General features: G+C 40.4%; 1 long non-coding RNA gene across 1 annotated transcript in view; it reads left to right on the top strand.

Moving 5' to 3' along the window:
• The window catches only part of LOC141568291 (uncharacterized), a 153611-nt gene that overhangs the window by 92258 nt on the left and 39998 nt on the right, over positions 1–21355 (top strand). Inside the window, exon 2 of the long non-coding RNA XR_012491410.2 lies at positions 14011–14119. This is a non-coding gene — a long non-coding RNA (uncharacterized LOC141568291). The remainder of the gene's footprint in view (positions 1–14010; positions 14120–21355) is intronic.

Here is a 21355-nt window from a genome sequence, read left to right as displayed (position 1 = left end):
CTATTAGAACTGATAGATGAATTTAGTAAAGTAGCAGGATACAAAATTAATATTCAGAAATCAGTTGTATTTGTATATACCAATAACCAACTATCAGAAGGAGAAATTAAGAAACGGTCCCATTTACAATTGCTTCAAAGACTATGAAACACCTAGGAATAAATTTAACCAAAGAAGTAAAAGACCTGTACTCAGAAAATTATAAGACACTGAAGAGAGAAATGAAAGAAGATTCAAATAGATGGAAACACATACCACGCTCATGCATAGGAAGAATTAATATAGTTCAAATGTACATACTGCCTAAAGCAATATACAGATTCAGTGCAATTCCTATCAAACTACCAAGGACATTTTTCACAGAAATAGAACACATAATCCTAAAATTTATATGTAACCATAAAAGATCCCAGGTAGCCTCGGCAATCTTGAAAAATAAGAACAAAGAGGGAGGTATCATGATACCTGACATTAAATTATACTACAAGGCTACAGTAATCAAAACAGCATGGTACTTGCATAAAAACAGACACATAGATCAATGGAACAGAATAGAGAGCCCAGAAATAAATCCATGCCTATATGGTCATTTAATCTACGACAATGGAAGCAAAAATTTGCAGTGGGGTAAAGACAGTTTATTCAATAAATGGTGCTGGGAAACCTGGACAGACACATGCAAAAAATGAAGCTGGACCACCTCCTTACACCATATACAAGAATAAATCCAAAACAGATTAAAGACTTAAATGTAAGATCTGAAACCATAAAACTCCGAGGAGAAAATATAGGAAGAAAGTTTACAGACATTACCCTGAGTAATATTTTTACTGATATAACCCCTTGGACAAGGGAAGTAAGAAAAAAAATAAACATATGGGATTACGTCAAACTGAAAACTTTTTTCACAGCAAAGGAAACCATCAATAAAACAAAAAGGGATCCTACTGAATGGGAAAATATATTTGTCAATGATATATCTGATAAGGGGTTAATATCCAAAATTTATAAAAAGGTCATTCAACTCAACACCCAAAAAACAAGCAACCCAATTAAAAAATGGGCAGAGTACATGAAAAGACATTTTTCTAAAGAGGACATACAGATGGCAAACAGACATAGGAAAAATGCTCAACTTCACTAATCATTAGAGAAATGCAAATAAAAAATACAATGAGATACCACCTTACTCCAGTCAAAATGGCTATCATCAATAAATCAACAAACAAGTGCTGGCGAGAATGTGGAGAAAAGGGAACGCTTGTGCACTGTTGGTGGGATTGCAGATTGGTGCAGCCACTATGGAAAACAGTATGGAGGTATCGCAAAAATCTGAAAATGGAACTACCTTATGATCCAGCAATTCCACTCCTAGGTATCAATGCAGAGAAATCCAAAACACTAATTTGAAAAAATTTATGCACTCCTATGTTTATTGCAGCTCTATTCACAATAGCCAAGACATGGAAACAAACAAAGTGCCCATCGGTAGATGACTGGATCAAGAAACTGTGGTAATTTGTACAATGGTGTAAAGAAGAATGTACAACGGCCATAAAGAAGAAAGAAATCTTACCATTCGCAATGATATGGATGGACCTAGAGAACATTTTGCTAAGTGAAATAAGCCAGATAGAGAAAGACAAATACCATATGATTTCAATTATATGTGGAATCATTCTTTAAAATAAAGGAACAAACTAATCAGAAATAGTATCAGAAACATAGAGGAAAAACTGAGGGTTGCTAGATGGGAGGGGGGTGGGATGAGGGAGAAGGTGAGGGAATTAGAGAGCCCAGTTGGTAACCACAAGATTGCCACGGCGATAAGAAAGTCAGTTTGGGGAATATAATCAACAATGTAAAGATTTTGTAGAGTATCCGATGGACACTTGTCTTATTAGGAAGACCACTTCAGGGAGAGTGTAGATGCCTGATCACTGCACTGTACACCTGAAGCTGAAGGAAACTGAATAATAATGAATGTCAACTATAATTGTGTGTGTGTATATATATATATATATATATATACACACATATATATATATATATATATATATATATATTCACAGGAAGTGGAGTACAGCATAAGGAATAGAGACAGTGGAAATGTAACTGTTGTATGTGATGTCAGAGGGGTAGTAGATTGGGGGAGCGGGGTTATCAGTTTATGAGGGGTATAAATGTCTAACTATTACATTGTTATGTACATCTGAAACTAATAAAAATAATAATAAAGTGCAACCCCCCACAAAAAAACCCCCATAATGTATTAAAGCAATAGTAATTTATTAGTATCTCTCATAGTTCTGGGGTCAGCAAGGCTCCTCTGTGTACCTCTGGTTTCTGGCTCTTGTTGTTTACAGTCTGACAGCGGCCAGGGCTAGAGTCATCTAGAAGGCTTCTTTATTCACACGTGTAGCATTCCCTGGTCTGGAAAAATCAAACAGCTGGAGCTGGAACATCTGGGGCACATTGGTCATTTCTCTCTCTCTCTCCCCCTTTCATGTCTCTACATGGTATTGCTAGCAGGGCAGACTTGGTATGGTCACAGTTCTTACAAGGCAGCTGAAGACATCAAGAGTGAGGGTTCCAAGGAAACAAGGAGGAAGCTGCATGCCCCTTTTCAGACCTAGCCTTGGGAGTCACACAGTGCTATTTCCATTGTACTCTTTAGGTTGAGGCAATGACAAAGCTGGTTGGCTTTCAAGGGGTGGACATATACACCCTTGACACATACACCTCTCTTTTGGGAGGAATGTCAAAGAATGCATAGCTCTCTTAAAACCATCAAACCTCTTGAGTGTGTCTTTGGGTCAACCTAAACAAGGTGTGCTTTCCAGCTCACTGAAAAACCGCTTCATACTTCTTCATTTTATAGATTATCCTTAGCCATGCTGTTCTGATTCCATCCTGCCCTTGGTGGAAATGAGGTGAGATTATCGGGGCAGAGCAAGAAAAGTGGTTTCTCAAATAACTGTAGGCCAGAAAAGAGGCTTAGACATCAAATGCAAACGCAATGGGCTCCATCTGGGCACATTGACCTATTTTGGATAGTTGGGATCCCTTCTAACTCTTGTGGAAATATTTCAATACCTCACCCTAGTACAGTTTGGGATTTTGCTATAGAACACAGCTAGGATCGAGGATAACATTCTCTTTACCCTGTACTTATTAAAAGCAGTGAAACACTCTGGATGAACTGTGATGCAAACTGATGTTATTACCCAGAGTTTGATCATTTTTGAGGAAAAGATAATGTCTTTAAAGTGAGCTCTGGTGTTAATTGTAAACTTTGGCATGGCTTACAGTTAGGATAAAAGGGAAAATACACAAATATCTGACTGCACCAATGATCAGTGCTGTGCTTTCTGTGAACACTCTATCCCTGTGGTGATTGCCAAACATGTAAATAAAATCAGGAGATTTAAAAAAAACTTTTACTTCCCCCAGTCCTATACATACTTTCTAGAAAAAATACTGAGAACTCCAGAGGTGGCTGATACAATCGCAAATGTATTCTGGAAGCCTGAACCTATTAGTTAAATTTCCCCAAGGTAGAAAATCACAAATATTTATTCAAAGTACATGCATATAGCTCTCTATCAAAGTGATCCCCCCCCCCCCCATGGGACAGAGCTATACTAGACTCATTAACTTGGGGCTAATACTGAAAGAAAGGGAAAAATAAGATGCTGTTGCTGGAAAAAAATCAACAGGTAGGTAGAATACAGTACCCATTCAATCAACAAATATTTAAGTTCCCATAGTTCCTAGGGTTATCATGGTAAAGAAAACAAAATGACTGTCTCATGAATTTTGTGTTCTAGTAAGGGAGAGAGATAATAAATGGGTGCAAATAAATACATTGTACAATTGCAGGTAAGGTGAGGGAGAATGACAGAGGTAGGCTGTGGTTTAGATAAATTAACCGCATCAGGGTTCTCTGAGGAGCTGAGATTTAAGCCGGACCTGAATAGTACACAGCAGTGAGTCACGCAAAGTCATACAGGAAGAAGGCTTCAGGCAGAGGGACTGTCAGAGAATGAAGCAAGACATCCAGTGGTACAGGCCGAAACAGAGAAGTACACGGGGCAGGAGACTTGCAGCAACACATATCTGGCTGGGCTTGAGATAACCGGTTGGTGAGCTGTATCTAGAAAGAAATGGTTCAGCTAGTTAAACAGGATTATGTACAACTCAGGACCAGAGCATCAAGAAAACACTGATATTATGAAATCTGGGTAAATTCTTCCTCCACAGGAAAAGATTGATCCTTGAGGTCTGGGTAAAATTGGGCTAACTGGTAAGGTCCAGCTGCTGCCTAGAAGAGATGTGTAAGCCCCATAGCAGGGAGGCTCTGACAAGTTTAATTTTGGAGTCCATTGGTTTTCAGAACCGAGAGTCAGGTAACCTTATTCTATGGGATGAAGGTGGAGGGTCATTGCTTTCTTCTTGGCTTAAGCTACCATTCTGGAAATGTGCTGGAATACTGTATCCTTTATAAACTTTAACTACAGTGTGTCTGAATGGAGTTAAATTAAAAAAGAAAGAAAATCACAAGACATTGCAATGTTTTCTGTTCTGCAGTAGGCAGGTGAGAATAACCCAAAGTCTCCAAGTGGCCTATGATCTCTCGGGGTTCCATAATGAGCAGATATTCCAACATAACTTGCACCTCTACCCACACCCTGATGCCAAGATCTAATTTTTTGGCTCCCGAAGTCGCTGCAGGGCTTGGTGATTCTGTCGGAGGAAACTGCTGTGTATCCTCACATGATGCAGTAAGGCCTGCTTGCTGCTTTCTGTGGATGCAGAATTTTTCAGATTCCTCTTCTTTTCTAGGATACTATGGCAGAAGGGTAGAGCTGACTGTCTGTTTTTCATTGTGGCTCTTTCCATCTACCCTCCCAAGCATATGATGTCTTTTGCTTTCTGTCTGATATTTTGGTCTATTCTCCAAAACTGTGTACTTTTCTTTGAGCATGAATTGCTTTCTACCACTCAGGAGTGGGGACCACTCCCCACTTTGTGCTCCTATCTTCAGCTGGTCTACATGGTCTCGTCTCGGATCTTCTTCCAGTACTTCAGCAGACCTCTGCTATTCTTGGACATCCTAGAAGTAGAGAGATCCCCCCTTGCTCTTCCCATGGAGGATGTCTTTCAGTAGCGTCAATACCATGTTTCCCTGAAATAAGACCTAGCCGGACCATCAGCTCTAATGTGTGTTTTGGAGCAAAAATTAGTGTAAGACCTGGTCTTATTTTAATATAAGACCCAGTCTTAATATAATATAATGTAATGTGATATAATATCAGGTCTTATATTAATTTTTGCTCCAAAACACACATTAGAGCTGACGGTCCAGCTAGGTCTTATTTTCGGGGAAACACAGCAGAAGTTCAACAAAAGATATCACTGATCTTTGAAGTCACTGACCTGCCTCTCATGATTCCTTATTCTCTCCTGTGCTTCTAATAGCTCCTATCTACTTCCCAGCCTATTGACAATACTCTGTCCATTATCAGGCTCTGATAAACTTTACTTCACCGCAGCTTGCGGTCCTTAGTCAAGCTTAGAGGAAAGTTGGATTGGCAGAGACTAAATTGGCTCAAATTTATTTCCCTTTCTTCCTGAGTACACAGCTAGACTACATTTCCCAGAACGCTCTCAAGTTAGTTGTGGCCATATGTGTGAGTTCTATCCAGCAGAATGAATCCCATAAAAACTTCCCATGAGATCGCTTCCACTTTATGTTTCCCCCGTCTACCAGCTAAACGGAGAGTATTCTAATGAACTAAGAGGGGGAGTCATGAAATGAAGAAATCTGTGTCTCACCAAGAAGAATCCAGTGAACTTTGTATGAATAAAAACATAAATTTTCAGATTGTTTAGATTGGGCTACTGAAATTACAGAGGTTGTTATAGTAGCTAACATTTACTGTAAGTAATTCAGTTGGTCACATCCCTTCCCTAAAGTAGTGCCCCACACAGACACATATACATCCTCCTAAACTCCTCCTAGATCCCAGACCACCTTGATAAATCTATGGCTCACTCCCAAGAGGCACAGCATCTAATTAGGAACACATGTATGGGAAGCAGTGGCCCCTTTCCCCCACACAAAATCAGTGATAGCTAACATTTAGTGAGTGCTGGCTGAGTGCCAGTCATTGTGCTAAGCAAAGGCAGATATTACAGTGAAGCTATTGAAGCTGAAACTTTCGGCCTCTTGCATGCATGGAACCTTCCCAAGGCCCAGGAAGGGGCCTTAGCATGTTCACATGGTCATATGTTTTTACAAAATTTGCAGATGTGAAATGTTTCCTTTTTTTTTTTTTTTTATGTGTAGGAAGGTATATTTGTATAAACTTCAGGCCCCATCAAATCTGGATACAGACTTGAGGCTGAGGTTTAATGTGTATTTTCAAATGTCATCCTCGCAGCAATTATGTAATAGGTACTATTATCTTACAGAGAAGAAATTTGATGCATGAAGATTTTAAGTAACTTGCTGTAGGTCACCCAGCTCTAACATGTTGGAACCAGGACTCAAGCTCAAAGCCCAAGTTTTCCACCCTTATTGGGTCTCTAGCCGGTGGGTCACGTGCATGTTGTCCAGGAAACCAAACAAGTAAGGAATAAACAGGAGTGGCGATGTTTAGCATATTCCTCTCGGCCCCTTTTGTATGACTTCCTTTGGACTCACCCTAATTTCTTCAGTCCCAGATAAGATGGGCTAGAGCATTTCTTCAGGGCTACATTACAGTGTAAATTTCATAAAATAGGGAGCATATAATATTTAGCATCAGAAGGTTTGAGTTTTAAAATAAAGCAACAATGGGATGTAATGGCATAGATTTTGCCAAGAGATGGGTGGAGGTAGCAGCAAGCAATTGAATCAAATGATGGGCTGTGGGGATGTCAAAGGCAGTGGAACATCTTCAAAGCTCATTACTGCCTCAGCTTCCTGTGGCTCATATGGTATCAAGGAATGGAAAATGTGGAGAAGAAACAGGCAGGCTCGGAAAGGGGGATTAAAACTCGCATCTCCAGATGAGCCTTCAGAGCCAGCCAATGCCCCCCAGGCTTGTGTGTGCATTCCCAGCTGTTACCTGTGTGGTGGTTTTATGTCCAACTAATACGCCAGCTGGCAGAGTTTTATTTCCTTGTTGACTTTTTTGCTGCCACCTGGGGAGTCTTGGTAACTGTAAACAAAGATTTAGAACACTAATAAAGTGTCCGGCGCCAATGTGTTTGACTCTGTGCAGGTACTAAAATTAAGTAACCTGTGGATGAGCAGCTGGTATGAAGGGATCCTAGTCACATGGGCTAGTGGGAGCAGGAGGAGGCCAGAAGCAAGCAGGTGAGGTGAGAGAGAAAGGGATCAGATTGCTGAAGCTCCTGGTTCAGAGCTCAAAACTTAGGCACTTGTAGTAGATTCTGTTGGATGGACAGGGGTCCCCAGCCCCCAGCTGCTGTGAGTGTTGACCGATAAGGACTCACAATAGGACCTCTCCCCAAGATTAGCCCTCAACTGATGCCTAGGAGGTTACACCCCTATGCCCCACCCACCAGGAGAAACCTATAACAATGGCTGACTAATACAGGGATACAAAAGGCAGGCCCTCTTGCCTTAAGGAGGGGACAATTGTGTCAACATTGTGAACTATGCCCCAGAAACTTTCACGGATCAGGACAAGTTAGATTTTACCTGAGCACACATCTTCACTTGGCTTCTTTCCCTATACTGTCTGCTTTCCTACCTTAGATGCTTCTCTTGAGAGTCTTCCCTCAACATACCATGGGCACCTGATTTTTCCTATCTTGGGCTATGCTTCTGGAGAATCCGACCTAAGGTGACACTGATGGTTTTAGGCCTCCATTCTCACATCTAATTCTAGCAGGAAGTGGGCAGGGCTTTGAAGCCTGAAGTGCTCAGAGATGTGTATTCAGGGCAAACCCTCCACCTATGTGTATATATGAGGGATGGTGGTGTCATGCAGGGTGTCATGTGGGGACTGACCTCCCCCTCCCCACATAAGAATGCAGGATATGGTGAAGCCAAAAAGGAACACCCATGGAGCCATAGATAGGGGAGTTCATAGATATTCTTGCTGGCGGCTGGGTTGGAGACACAGGAAGCAAATATCCGCCAGTACCCCAACAAGGGGTCTTCCTGCACCTCAGTCTCTCTGGAGGCCGGGCAAGACGCACATAAGAAGTAGGATCCAAATGATCCACTATCCGCCATCCACTTTTCTGCCTGCCAACCAATCAACCAATCAACAAACCAACCAGCGTAGCCACAGCAGTTATATCAGTGGCTAATTGGCTAACTGGCTACAGCTGATGGCCAACCAGTCATGGCTGGTGGCCATCTACTACCTGAGCCAGCACCTTTCCACGTGAGGCCGAGAGCTTGGAAACTGTTCTCTGGGACTCTGTCCCCACAGGTGGGTAGAGATTGAAGACATATTTTGAGGAGCAGTTGTCAGCTCCCAGGAAAAACGAGTGGGCAGACAATGGATGTCAGGGCCTTCACCAAGAAAGTACTATGGCTTGTAGGATACATGGAGGTTCAAGGTTCATGTCTGGCTCACCAAATCCTGTGGGTGGCAAGACCCAGATACTTGTTAGCCATGGGAATCTGGGCAAGTTAATTTTATGTTCTAAACTTCAATTTTTTTATCTATAAAATGTCGTGTAACATGCATTCAAGAAATAGTAACTATTTTGTTATCTAAATATTATTCTAAGTCATAGTGAATAGTGACATTTTTGCCTGCTATGCAGTGGACCTGGATTTCTACATAGGACCCACCTGTAGATCCAGACTTGGAAAGCAAAGAAATGCACAGCTGGGGGATACAAACTATGGGCTGAAATAATGGCCAGACCAACCTGAAAGGCCACAATGATGCTTTTATGGCTGCCCATGGTTCTGCATATTAAGGCCCAGAGCCCTGAGTTGCGTTTTTGCATTTTTCAGAGCCAGTCTTAAGAGGGAGAGAGAGAGAGAGAAAGACAGAAAGAGACAACTATAAGCCAAGAATCCTCCAGATTTGATCATCATTCATCCAGAATTGCACCCAAGAGGGACTGTTGGAGACAGAAAGTTGGCCAGTCAATAGTTATTGACCCCCAAGTCTGAAATTGCAAGAGAGAGTTTTTCGCTAGCTTGGCAGACACTACCTTCACAATGTCTAAATCAAACTGGAGATTCCCAAAGACAAGAGCGTCAGGAACTCTCGGCCACTCAAATGTTCTTTTCCTAGGACCACTGTACTCTCCCTCTCCTTCTAGTATAGAGTTGTCTGGTCCTCGTTTTAGGAACAGGTTCTAAGAAGCAGTCCTTGAGATGAGAATTCACATGCAACTCTATTTATTAAGGAGGTTCTGTTGGGAAAAATTGGGTGCAGAAAACAGGACAAAGAGGGAGGAAGCCAAGGCGAGTTCCAGCCTCAACCTGATTCCACAGGGGAGATTGGGAATGTAAAGCACACTTTAGATTTTGGCGTAACTCCAAGGCAAAGAAATTGGTCTTTCATTTTCCCACCCCAGTCAATCATTGGATAAGGGCTAGTTTCAAGGACATAAAATCCCAGGCACTTCTGTCTCTCAGGAGTCGGCCCATCAGCTCAAGTGTGGTTCTCCATAGAGCGTCACAGATGGACACTTAGAAACAAAACACTTAGAAGTCAACAAAAGGTGCCCTGAAAAGGTCAAAGGAATCCAAGGGACTGTGAATGGAATACCAGTGGACAGGTTACCACACTTAAAATTATTTTAATGGACTGAAAAAGGCTAGTCATTTCTATAAATATGCAATTTATTCTATAGGTTTTAGTGTTATAAAATGGAGAGGGCATAGGATTTAGCATTAGAAGACCTAAGTTTTAGTCCTGGCTCTGACTCATAGAACCTACATGACCTTTGGTGTGTCACTCAATTTCTCTGGGTCTCAGTTTCTATGACAATAAAGAGGGTTTATTATTTTTGAGCTTTTTAATATAAATTGCTATTTTCTGCTGGCTCTACAGGTTTTGATATATATGTTTTAAAACCTTGAATAGGAGGGCAGGTTTCTTCTATTTTGTCTTGTAATTTTGTCATTTTTAAAAAATATTTCAAGCCATAGTGTTAGCCATTTAAATATAGAACTGTTCCTTTTATCATTATGTAATGTCTCTTTTTATGCTTTTTGGTCTGAATTCAATTTCTTTTCACATTAATATTGTTATATCAGCTTTCTTTCAGTAATTGCCTTATTTGTTTTTTTTCTAATCCTTTATCTGCAGATTTTCTGGATGATTATGTTTTAAGTATGTCTGTTGTAAACCACGTATAGTTGAATTTTTTAAAATCTGGCCTGATAATCTTGTTCTTATAGGCAACTTGAATTCCTTTACGTTTATTTTGATTACTACTCTATTTAGACTTAGTTATGTGATCTTATTTTGTTTTACACTTACCATACTCTTAATTTGCTTCTTTTTCCACTTTTCTTTCTTTCTGTTTGATAGTTTCAAATTTTTAACATATTTACTGAAGTGGAAAAAAATTTTAACAAAGTTTATGTTATTCAGTATCTCTGCCCTTTTCCCAAATGACCCAAGAATTTAGTATGTTTTGATTACTCAATGAACACCTTACCCATCTATGTTTTCCTTGGTATTATTTGAATTATCTCTAGTTATGTGAAAAATACATTTTTAAAAAAAATGAATCGAGTAAATTAAATTTATGAACGTATTTTACTAAATTCTATAGTAACTATTGTTTCTGTATTCCAATCCATCCATCTCTGTCTCTCGAGCTGTTTTCTTCTGCCTAAATTACATTCTTTAGTACCGTAGTTACTTCAGTAAAAATCTGTGGTTAATAATCTCTTTTACTATTTTCACTCCATCTAGAGTGAATTCACTTCCAGTTGTTGATTTTGTTGCTGTCTTTCCTTGCATTATTTCCTTACATGTTTTAGAATTTTATTTTGTTTATTTATTTTTAATTAATTAATTAATTTTTTACTTATTTATTATTATTTTTAAGGAAGGCGCAGCTCACATTGGCCCATGCGGGAATCAAACTGGCAACCTTGGTGTTATTAGCACCAGGCTCTAACCTACTGAGATAACCAGCCACCCCTAGAATTTTACTTTTGAATGGAGGCTGAGTTCCTCAATCTCTCTCTCTCTCTCTCTCTCTATTTTTCTCTCTCTTTCCTCCCGCACCCCATGTCTCACAATTTTGTCTCAGATTTATATTTGATTTTTTGTCTCAGATTTGTCTCAGATTTATATTTGATCATTTTTTCCACTGTATCCTAAGAACATTTAGTCTCAAACCAGGTCTTGTACTGGTAGTTCAGGACTTCCAACCTCCACTGATACTGAAATTATTACCTATTTAGCTACTAAGTCAGCAGTTAAACCTAAGCTGGATGAAAGACTTTCCTACAGCATCCATGCTACAAGTTTTATAGACCTAATAGCTCAAATGATCATTTTAAGAGCTTATTTCAGCCTCTTTTAATGGATGAAGAAACCTTAGATTTGCTTCTGATTTCAAACAGTGAGTTTGAAGAGAGAGTCTCTTACTTCCCATGATACCCACAGGAACCCAGATTTCAACATTTGCTTGTGGATCTGGAATTGACTGCTTTGTGTTCACTTCCATTTACTCCTTTGTGTTCACTTCCATTTTTAGTCTTCATATTTATCTCAATGTTTAGGATGACTATGTCATCTTAAATTTCTCTTTTTAGATACTGTATTTTTTATCAGTCAGCTATTGCCACATAACAAAGCACTCCTGAAAACTGTGCTTTGTTTACTATAATAGTCATTGATTATCACTCATGTGTCTGGGGTTTGGCTAATCTGGAATGGGCTCAGCTGAGCAACTCTTCTTCACTCTGTAGGAAGTGAGATGGGAGAAAAAATCCTGGCTTATTTATCTTCTTACTATCCAGTCTCCTGTTGCTACCCACCACTTCCCATTAGCTAAGCTCAATGGTAGCCAAAGAACTAGGGCACCATGATGAAGCCATAAATGTCAGCCCCCTGGAGCACAGGGCTTGGTAGAGAAAGTGAGAGGGGGCAACAGAGAATATCCAGCACATGGCCCAAGGAAAGTCATAGACAGTTGGTAAATCACTGGAGACTGAGGTGCAAACAGAAAACCAAGGTTCACAAGTCTCAAAAATGTGTGATCACTCAAGAGAGAGTTTCAAAAATCATTCTTTTTGGGCTTTTGGAAACTGGCAACTCTTGGCTCAGATGAAAGATACAGAGACAGAGGGAACTCAGTATCTCCAGTGGGGAAATCCTGTTGCAACCTTTGAAAGGTTGTCTTGCACTTAAAGAAATATTGTACATTTTGGACATTTTATTATGTAGGTCTTATTAATCTAGTATTTTGTACTGAAAAGAATGAGAGAAAGGCAATTTTTCACTTATTGGATGCTGGAGTGGCAGTCGGGAAAGCTATTGAGTTCTAACGTTACCACTGTCAAGTTTTGTGACCTGGACAACTCATGTGTCTTCCTGAGCCTCTGGTTTCCTTCTGTAGGTAATGAGGGGTATGAATCAAATGCCTTCACAACTGTGATAACTCAATATTTAGGGTTTATAGATGAGATGAATGGCACTTGTAGTTTTGCTTTTTTTGTGTGTTTTTTTTTTTTAATTAAAAAAATATTCAATGCTGACTGTGCATGTTCAGATCTCTTTACTGAATCACTCAAACTAATGGGAATCTAGTGATGGAACTTCATATTTTCTGTCTTCCGTACCCTAACTTTTAAATCCATTATTTTCTTTTGTGACTCCCAGGAAAAGGGGAGCCAACCCTGACAGCCACCCAAGGCAAAACATGGTTTGATAATGGTAAAATGAAAAAGCTAAAAGCCTGTAAATTTAGATTTCCAGCATATGTGCTGAATTCCTGGCCTCAGGGACATCCCAGTAATTATCCAGAATTATGCATCATTTACCTACTTCAATTTTCTAAGAAATTGTCAGTTTTAAGGTCAGAGTTTGACAATTTATTGGTTTGTCCTGTAGAAATAAATTGGGGGCATCTGGGGCTAAAGTCTTTAATGTGTGCAGTTGGGGCTATAGAAGTGAAGCTGCCTGCTATTTATAACTGAGCAAGCTTAATTGCTGCTTTTCAATCTAAATAGAAAGACTGTTTACTGCTGTTTTAATTGTAGCAAGCTGGTGAAAAAGAATGCAGGACCTCTTCAGTAAAGGCAATTCAATAAAAGCATTTTGTCAATAAATTATTATTGCCATCATGAAAACCATGCACCGCCTTCAAATATAAAGCAAGCAATAGCTAAGCTTCTCCTTTGATGGACCCAGGAAAATGCTTTTAAATTTTCTTAATTCATTCTCTTTTTCTCCTGTTTTCATAGACCGTTAGAAATGATAATGGTATTGTGGATTTTCTTAATCTATAGTCTTCATTTTAGAGAGGGAAATCTGAGTTCCCTGTGGAGGGCTATGACGTGATTGTGTCTAGAGTCACAAAAAGTAAACATCATCTGGGAAATCAGAACATCACCCCTCTTTCTTTGTGTGCCTGGTGGGAAGAGGATTACGGTGCACACCAACCATTTGTTTGGGGAGTTCTCTTTATAAAGCTCTTCTCAAATGTTTTCTACCAAATGCACCATCTATTTTCAGATCCCTGGGAATTGAGTAATATAGAATAAGAATCCAATCCTGATCAGAACAAAAATGACAAACCCAACAGTGTTTGATGAGAGAAAGCTCCAGAAGGAGGTTCTTTGGGTGGGAAGACAGGGATGAGTGAAGGATTGTATTTTTCAAAAATGTCCACAGCAATATTTTTAGGACCACGTGCTCTTGTCACCGCCCTCCATCAATCTATTTCCTTTCCCTTAAATCTAGACAGCCTTTATGAATCGCTTGATGAGTAGAATGCAACTGAAGTGATTCTGAGTGAGGTTTTAAAAGGCAGTATGTTTCCACTTTCTTTCAGGATCGTGTTCTTGGAACACAGCCATCACATTGTGAGGAAGCCCAGGCCATGTGGAGAGGTCCCATGTGGGTATTCAACTGAGGTCCTATCTGACATCCAGCATTGTCATGTGAGTGAGACTTTGAGCTGCTCCCTAACAGAACCTCCATTTGGTTCAGGTGCCCCATCTTTATGTGGCTCATATGACTCAGAGCAATCCCCTTAGCTACAGGGATGAATTTGATTGGACTCAGGGTTGTCTTATCCTTTTTGTCTGTGATTAGTTTACGAAAAGTCATATTACCCATTTCTGGCCAATCATGTGTGATGATTGGTGCTGTCTGGGGAAATTCTGCCTTGCTCTTAATAGTAAGTTATTCTCTCTCTCCATATTTGAATAAAGGTGGATAAATCACAATTGTCTTCTGGTGGGAACCAGACTTAAAAATGGAGGTAACCATGTGAATAGCAAAACCAAGAGTTATAGAGAACCTAAGCCCAGATAATAATATTGGAATGCTGGATCAACCAACTCCTATTAAAGTTCCCATTAAGTGATCTTATACATTTCCTCCTGTAAAAAACTACAATAGCCTCTCTTATTTTCAGTTTTACTTTCCATGGTTTCAGCTACCTACAGTCAATCACAGTCCAAAAATATTACCTGAAAAATTTCAGAAATAATTCAATAAACAATTCATAAGTTTTAAATTGCATGCCATTTTGAATAGCATGATGAAATTTCGCATTGTTCACTCACTCTGTCCTGCCCAGGATATGAATCATCCCTTTGTCCAGCATCTCCACACTGTATGTGCTACCAGCCTGTTAGTCACTTAGTAGCCAGCTATGTTATCAGATTGAGTGTCATGCTATCATAGCGCTTGTGTGCAAGTAACCCTTATTTTACCTAATAATGGCTTCAAAGTGCAAGAGTAGTGTTGCTGACAATTTGGATATGCCAAAGAGAGATGTAAAGTGCTTCCTTTAAGTAAACAGGTGAAAGTTCTCAACTTAATAAGGAAAGAAAACAAATTGTATCCTGAGGTTGTCAAGATCTCTGGTAAGAACAAATCTTCTATCTGTAAAATTGTGAAGAAGGAAATAGAAATCCTGTGTGAGTTTTGCTATTGCACCTCAAACTACAAATGCATCTCATTACGCAGGCATTTTATCATCTTACATCATCACAAGAAGGGTGGGTACATTACAATAAGATACTTTGAGAGAGAGCACATTCATGACTTCTATTACAGTATATTGCTAAATTGTTCTATTTTATTATTAGTTACTGTCGTTAATATCTTACTGTGGCTAATTAATAAATTAAACTCTATCATAGGAATGTATGTATAGGAAAAACATAGTACATATAGAGTTTGATAGTATCCACTGTTTCAGGCATTCACTGGGGGTCTTGGAACATAACCCCCGTGGATAAGGGGGGACTGCTGTAGTTTATAGTGTATTGGAAAAACTGATAGTTGATGTCTGCATGAAGCGTTCTAGTAGCTCCAAATACCTCCACTAAAGTAAAGCACTTCCTGCCCCCAAAGATAGCCAAAATTTGCTTTATCCTCTCTATCTCTGTCTTCTTAGGCTATAAATGGCCAAATCGTTTCTCTGTCACATGAAGCACCGTGGGATGAACTCCTTGCAATCTCTCCAAACCAATCCTTAAATAGAAAGTGCTGAAAGTAGAATCTTAGCCTTAAACGGTCTGTGCTCTACAACACAGACTAAGTGAGGCTCTTCAGCAGTATCCTTTGCAGCAGAAAGGAGAAGAGTTGGCATGTTCCTGGCCTCTTGAGATCAGACTCCTCTCTTCCCTTGTCCAAGATTATCCTTCGATCATATTGCAGGGATTTAATGACTGATGGTGAAAAATGAAGTTAATTGCTGGTCTTAGCCCCATAATTATGTTCCTGACCTACCAGGAGAAATGGACTATAAGCCATCTACTTATACCAGGGGTAGCAAAAAAATGTATACAAGTGGACACTTTGGTCAACGTTGCTCAAGCAGTAGTTCGCCATAATTAGAAGTGTCTGGATGCTGATGGTTACTACTTTGAGCGCCTCCTATAATTGCAGAAGTCAAACGTGACTTGTATTCATTTTTTGTAATTGGTATATATCGAGTATTACAATTTTAATACAGTTTTCCTTTCTTAAAATGTGTAAACATTTTTTGGCACCCTCTGTATATTGAATGCTTTCAATTACCTAATTTTTACAAATAGACTTGGTTCATATATTTGTAAAGTTTCTTTTTCAATTAATACTTTTTACCTATTATCAACTCTGGGAGGTAACTATAGCAGATCTTATCAATTATATTGTACAAATAAAATTGCACAAGGAGAGTGACTTGATTTCTAGTTTGATTTTATTGTGATAGAACACACTGTGTATGATTTCAATTCTTTTAAATTTGTGAAGTTGAAGTATGACCCAGGAAATGATCTATCTTGATATAGATTCTGTACATATTTGAAAAGAATATACATTTTGTTGTGTGGTGGGAGGGATACATCTATAGATGCTGCTTAGATCCTGTTTGTGGATGGTGTTGTCGAGTTCTTATATATTCTTTTTGATTTTCTACCTAGTTGTTCTAACAAATATTGAAAAAGAGGTGTTGAAGCCTACAGTTATAATTACAGATTTGTCTATTTCTCCTTTCATTCCATATCTTCCACTCTTAGAGGCACATTGCGCCCCCCCCCCCTTCTTTTCCTCATAGCATTTTGTGTTGTCAAGACTAGCTATGGGCTTTCTCTAATTTGTATAATGAATCAAGAGTTCTCATTTACATTCAAAGAAGAAAGGCAGTATCTTTTAACAAGCCACACGAAAGCACCTGGGTCTATTCTGGAAAAGGTAAGTGCCCAGTCAAGGTAGAAGTTTTTAAAGCCTTGAGAAAAGTTAGGAAGTACTTATTATTAAATTACAAACACTCTCTTTACACAAAGGGAGATGTCCTTCCAACCATATTTCCAAGAAGCATTTTTTCCCCCCTTATTCAGAGGGGTCAGGATCGGCTTTATTTAAGATCTTTCTATTTCTTGTCACATCTAGACAACTAGCCAATCGTCTGGTTTGACTCAGTGTGAGAAGAGCCTAAGCTTAGTCCTCATGAACCCATGGTAGTGAGAGTCTGGGAGAAGGTAAAGGGAACAGTGAGAATTTTTTGAGGGGCCATTTTGCTTGGGGCACTGTACTAGGCATTATGGATACATTACATTTTTTGAGGATTATGATAATCCTCTGACATTGCTACTATTGTCATTTCCATTTTACAGATAAGGAAATGGAGGCTCAGTAAGGGAAAGTATTTGTCAAATGTTACTAAAGAAACAGAGCTATGTTACTTGTTGAATCCCACAAGACTTGCTAATAACAGGAAAATATTATATCCCCGCCCCACTCACAAATATACCTGTATGAAATTTAAGAAAAAGAAAAATAAATCTAATAATATGACAATTACCTAATATCCATTATGAAGAATTGATCATTGTTGACATTTTGTCTCATTGGTTTTAAATATTTTAAATAAAATGTTAACTATCTTTGACCCTCACTCACTTTCAACCTACTATCCCCTTTCCACTCCCAGCTCCAAGAATAAATCTCTACTATAAGTTTAGCGTTTTTCCTTCCAGCCCACTTTTCACACATTTCAAAGACTTTTCTGGAGGTAGAAAGCTCCATTCTCCTTACTACTTCCTTCCAGGGGTTTTATGAATCCCACTTCTTAGAAAGTGCCAGAGATGTGTCTGTCCCTTTGCACTTTGGTTCTCCCCCAACCCCCGTGGTTTATGATATTGCTGCCTTGGTGCCAGCTCAGACCGGGCAGTGGCCTTAGTACAGCTGAAGTGGCCACCACAGCTATGGCAGGCACAATCATTTGTTCTCAGCTCACAATGGTTCAATTTCAAGGACAACGAAGAACATTGCGTGGTATTTTGTTTCCTGAACCACAAGACAACTTGATATGATGCCATCTAGTGTCCCAGTCTTTGCCAGCAAAAGAACTGCAGCATAACCCAAAATAAAGCAAACAGATTTTTTTAAAGGTGTTTTGATTAAAATAACTTAAAACTGAAGCTTGAGTTCTCGCTCTTTTTTTTTTTTTTTTTTTTTTTTTGTCATCATTAGACTGCAGGAGTTACTGTAGGTGTCCTACCTATACCTCCCTACACTTACCTCTTCAGTGCTCTGTAGCCAGGCCACCGACTACCAAGACCTGCATTTCGTGGCCAAGGGTTTGCCCTGACCTCTTGAGCTACTTTTCACAGTATGGGAGGCTGAAGTGATAAAGAATTATCGTTCCTTGGGAGGGGCCCTCAACAAAGGACTAATATGAATTAATGAAAAACATCCCAGCTCCCTCTCTGAGGTAGGATAACAACAACAACAACAACAAAAACCGTGTGTGCAACACTTTCACAGTTTCCCAACGGAATTAAGCTCCATCTTCCCAGAGTGCCAGCTGGCTTGGTTATGTATACTTTACTAGCTGTTTCCTTCTGTGTCTCAACCCCCTCCTTCCCCATTTCCTTCACTTCCCAAGTAACCAAATAAACCATTTGCTTTGAAATCTGTCTCACGGTCTCCTTAACTAAGAAAACTCATCTGTGGTAGATTGTAAAAATAGCCACACACCTTTCCCCTTCTTTATATTTTTACATTGTGATGTTATAATGAGTCTGTGGGGACAGAGCCAGGAGTGCAGTTTCCAGGCTCTCGGCCTCACGTGGAAAGGTGCTGGCTCAGGTAGTAAATGGCCATCATCTGTGATTGGATGGCCATCAGCTGTGGTTAGTTGGCCGTCAGCTGTAACCAGTGAGCCATTGGCCACTAATATAACTGGCTACGCTAGCAGAAAAATGGGGGCTAGCAAGAAGATGATGGCTGGCAAGCACGGATTGTAGTTAGCATGGCGGAGTGCAGGTTGCAGGTTGCAGATTGCAGAGAAGTAGACAGCAGGTTGTGGATAGTGTGGCTCCTGCTTCCTGTGTGTCCAACCCAGCTGCCAGTGAGACTATAGTGGTATGACTCCCCTATCTGTGGCTCCGTGGATGTTCCTTTTTGGCCTCACCATGTCCTGCGTTCTTATGTGGGGAGCAGAACCAGAGATCCTGCAGGCCTCCCCACATGACAGAGTCCTATCAAGAAGTAGGCCGGTGTTGAGTCTTGCTTTGGCCAATAGAATATGGCAGAAGTGATGGTATACTAGTTCCAAACCTATGCTTCAAGGGGCCTTGGACTCTTCTACTTTTTTTCAAAGACTCATAAGTAAGTGTTGAGTGATTTGTCAGTAGAAGAAACTAACTGATCCAACCCCCACCTCACATCCATATGAAAGATCCTCTTTTGCGTATATGTCTTTGAATGAGAGTATTGTTCTCCCTAAAGAAAAGGCATCTCCCCAGGCCAGAGAGAGTTCAACGACCTGAGAGTTGCCCAGCAGAGTGTGGGTACCAGTTGCTGGTAGAAGCCTTTGCTACAGAGCCTCCGTGCTGACTCACCATGTCTGGGTTTGCCTGCTAGCTGCTGCATTTTTCTCTCCACCACAGCTGACAGCCTGGCTGCTGGTTTTTCCAAAGCCCTTTTTACAGAACTGTGAGGTAGGAAGCCACTGTATTTTCATGGGTTGTTCTGATGACATGTGTCTGATAGGGATTCAAGTGCCTGCAAAGCTGGCCCACGATGGACAGCTCACAAAAGCACTGCAGTTTCTGGATGCTGGAGAATTTCGTGAGCTTCAGAGTCAGCAGGATGCAGAGTAAACAACATTGAATAGAGTGAGACAGGATGCTTAATCCTGGCTTTGCCTCTGGTTTCTGAAATCCCTTTCAGCTCTAAAATGCCAGGATCTAAGGACTGAGTAGAGCTTCATGCAAATGCAAAGCCAAAAAGCATGGGGTTAATTGTCTAATTTAATGAAGTTCCAGTAGGTTAGAACAGCAGTTCTCAAAGTGAGGTCGCTGTACCTTCCCAGTATCTGGGAACTTGTTAGAAATGCAAATTCTCAGGCACCGTTTGTTCCAGACCCACTGAATCAGACTCTCTTGAGATGGGACCCAGCAATCTGTATCAACAAACCCTCCAAGTGATTTGAATGCAGGCTCCAGTTTGAGAATTACTGATCTAGAGCCATGCTATCCCAAGTGTGGCTCATGGCACTGGCATCATCTGGGAGCTGGTTAGAGAAACAGAAGCTTAGCCCCACCTGCCTTGCCCTTCCGAATCAGGATCTGCATTTAGCAAGATCTGCAGGCGACCTGATCACATCGAAGTTGAGAAGCCCTGGGTAAAGATTCCTAGTTTCAAGCCTTGAAGATTGTGATTCATTAGATCTGGGGTGGGGCCCAATAATTTATATTTCTAAAAAGCTCCCAGGTATTGCTGATAATAGCCATTCAGGGACCACACTTCGAGTACCAAGGCTTTTGATTTCAGGCCAGGCTTAGAATCTTGGTCATGGGAGGGTTTCAAGCCAAAGTTGGTTTGAGCCACTCTGTACCGACGCTCAGGCTGTGCACTGCTCAACTCCAGGAGGCTCCACTCACGTAGACTGTGAGTCAAGAACCCGAAACCCAAAGCTAAGTAAGATAAGAGGCGAGGCTGGCTAAACAGTGAGTTTTAGAGAGAACTGAGCTTGAATCCTGACCCTGCCACTCACATAGTTGTGTGATCTTAGGAAATACATTTAACTTCCTTATCTGTAAGATGGAGATGATCATACTGGCCCCACTAGATAGTCAACGGTCAGCACATAAAACAATCCCAGCAAATATTCATTCTGTTCCTTTCAGCCAAGGGAATAGCACGTATCATCAGACCCGTAAGCTCCTTCTACTCCTTTAGTCTCATTCTGGCCAGTGGCCTAATTGCCTGGTTTGGGCTCAAGGCCAGGTGAGAACGATGGGTTTTCTTTAGAGTTCCCAAGGTCCAATGAAGGTGATACAGCAGTAACTCAGGCTGTTTATATTAAGAACGCTTCCCATGGGTTTGTACAAATCGATTCATAAAAATAACCAACGTAGCCAATTTCTAACCGCACCCCAGGTGCACCTACCTACCAAAGTCATAAAAGACAATAGCATTCCCTGGCACTGCCAAGGCTCTCTGTGACACCCTGGAGCCTGGAATCCTGCAGAGGCTTTGCAAGCATACCTCAGCTGGCCCTGCTGGGAAATCTGAGCCTACTCTACATAAAGGACCCAGTAAAGCCCTTCCTGGGTTTTTGTCAGAAAAAGACAGTCCGGGATGCTCTAAAACAATCCTAAATACCAAATTGAAGTACGTATTATTTGGGGTGAAAGCAGAGCCATTCGGGGTACAGAGCAGGTAGC

Source organism: Rhinolophus sinicus, chromosome 13 (genome assembly GCF_057876585.1).
Source record: "Rhinolophus sinicus isolate RSI-liver-muscle chromosome 13, RSI-T2T, whole genome shotgun sequence".
Taxonomy (NCBI): Eukaryota; Metazoa; Chordata; class Mammalia; order Chiroptera; family Rhinolophidae; genus Rhinolophus; species Rhinolophus sinicus.
Note: the sequence above shows the minus strand (reverse complement) of the source record. Positions and strands in the feature narration are given on the sequence as shown.